The following is a 2,416-nucleotide window of genomic DNA, read 5'->3' as shown; positions in this document are numbered from 1 at the left end:
GGACCAGGGTGTGGCCTCAGCCCTGAGCCCAGCACCCTGCCTCTCCAGCACTGCCCGCCCATCTCAGGGGTCGGGGAGGGGCAAGGGGTCCAGGGGCACCCGAGGGCTGGTCTCTGTCCCCTGGCCCTTCAGCAGGATGTCCGACGTGTTCCATGAGTCCTCCTCCTGTGAGGAACCCATAAAGAATGGATTCTGTCGAGTTCCCACTGTGGTTCAGAGGGTTAAGAACCAGACTAGTATCTATGAGGATGTGGGTTTGATTCCTGGCCTCGCTCCGTGGGTTAAGGGTCCAGCGTTGCTGTGAGCTGTGGTGTAGGTTGCAGACGTGTCTTGGATCTGGCATTGCTATGGCTGTGGTGTAGGCTGGCAGCTGCAGCTTCAATTCAGCCCCTAACCTGGGAACCTCCATATGCCGTGGGGATGGCCCTAAAATGGATTCTGCAGGTCATTTTGCAGCAAAGTTGAGAAACCTTTAGAATTGGAGAAGCCCAGTTCAATGTAATTTTTAATAAACAAATAAGAAAAAAAGAAATAGGAAATGAGAGGTCTTCTGATCAGAGTTCCTGGATTTACAATAAGTCAATAATGTGACTTCATCTCCCCAAGTTTACAGGGGCTGATTGAACAGGCTTAAAACCTTGCTCCTTGGGCAAGTGGCATGCCACTGGAGTGAAAACGGGGCCATGAAATGTAGCCCCGTGGCTCCCACACCGTAGTGATCCAGGAATTGCCCAAGGGCTTTGCTGAAACACACCCGGAGCTCTGATTTCGCAGAGCTGCTGGTTTGCATTTCTCAGATTCCTGGGTGGTGCTGATTGATGCTCCTGGGCTGGGGTCTCACCACTTTGCAAACCACTGAGGCTGTCCCCTTAGCTTGACCACATGGCAATGACACGGTCCCCCCTCAACTCTGGCTGTGGCAACGAGGGAACAAAATTATGCCTGCAGGAGTGGCTGATGTAGCCGCAAGGAGCTCAAGGATGTTCAGATATTTGTTGATCCTATTATCTTTCACTTAAAAATGAGAATCACTGAATTCTTGGGGTCTAAGACACTGGATTTTTAAATTCTTTCTCCTCCACGTGGGGCTTTAGTGCTTAGGTGTGGTTTCCTTCCAATTGATCTCAGCTCATGTTGGGCAGAATTACTAAATCCCTCTTGAAGGCCTTGTGGTATTTAAAACATCTTTTGTTTCCAACATCCTGGAAGACTTCAGTAACCCTTCTCTAGATCAAATAATGTCCCCTGCGTTTTCGTTTATTTACAGTTTTTCTGAGGCTACAGGAGAGTCAGGCCTTATTGTTGGCACGCAGCTGGGCGGTGTTCACCCTCAGCTACCTGGAGGTGCATTGAAACACACATCCTGGAAAAAAGTCACCAAACAGGAGGCAGAAAAGTGAGGCCCCCAGGCCAGGCCTGCTGCCGCCCTGCTGAATTCAGGCAGATACATCTCACTGATTTATTTTGATGTCCCCCTGAAACGAACACAACTGGTAAGTCCACTATGTGCCAATAAATTTTTTTTTTTTTAACGTTACAAATAAAACCCAGCAGAACCCGAAACTGAGAAATCCCTGAGGTATCACGGTGACCCCAAGGCAGGTCTGAGTTTCCTTTGGGGGGAATAGACTGCTCTGCTTTTGCTGTCGTTCTTAACCTTTTATTGGGAAATAATGTTGAAATTAGAGAAAATATTTAAAAAATCGAACAAGAATGCCTGTAACCCTTCCTTTTCCCTCATCTCCTTTGGTGCTTATTCTCTCTCTGCCTCTATGTGTGCCGTATACTTTCTGAACTGTCCAAAAATAGCTTTTGCATAGATCGTGACAAGCGGGTCCCCCCACACCGGCCGCCCACTCTGCTCAGGGGCTGCACGTGAGCTGTTCTTTTCCTCCAAGAGATGCTTGAATGCAAAGTTTCCAACAGCCACACAGGCGGCTCACGGCCCGGGCGGTAGCAGTGAAATATTGACTAGCAGCCAGCACCCGCTCCCGCTGGCCTCACGTTCACCTGTCTGCACTGTAGCATTAAAAAAAAAAAAAAAAAAAATAGGGAGGGCATAGGCCCCTTGTGGCTCAGCTGGTGAAGAATCCAACGTCGTCCCTGGGACAATATGGGTTCCATCCTGAGGGTTCGATCCCCCGGCCTCGCTCAGTGGGCTAAAGATCCAGTATTGCCTCAAGCTGCTGTGTAGAATGCAGATGCAGCTCAGGTCCAGTGTTGCCGTGGCGTAGACTGCAGCTGCAGCTCTAATTCATCCCCTGGCCCGGGAACTTCCATATGCTGCATGTATGGCCCTAAAAAAGAAAGAAAAAGGAGGGAAAAGTCCACTGAGAAGGAGAGCTTTTGGGTAACTGGTCGACCTCATGGATCTTAGACGAGCTTGACCGTCAGTTTCTGCTCGGACGTCCCATGA

Source organism: Sus scrofa, chromosome 16 (assembly GCF_000003025.6).
Source record: "Sus scrofa isolate TJ Tabasco breed Duroc chromosome 16, Sscrofa11.1, whole genome shotgun sequence".
Classification (NCBI taxonomy): Eukaryota; Metazoa; Chordata; class Mammalia; order Artiodactyla; family Suidae; genus Sus; species Sus scrofa.
This window is presented reverse-complemented; position numbering follows the sequence as displayed.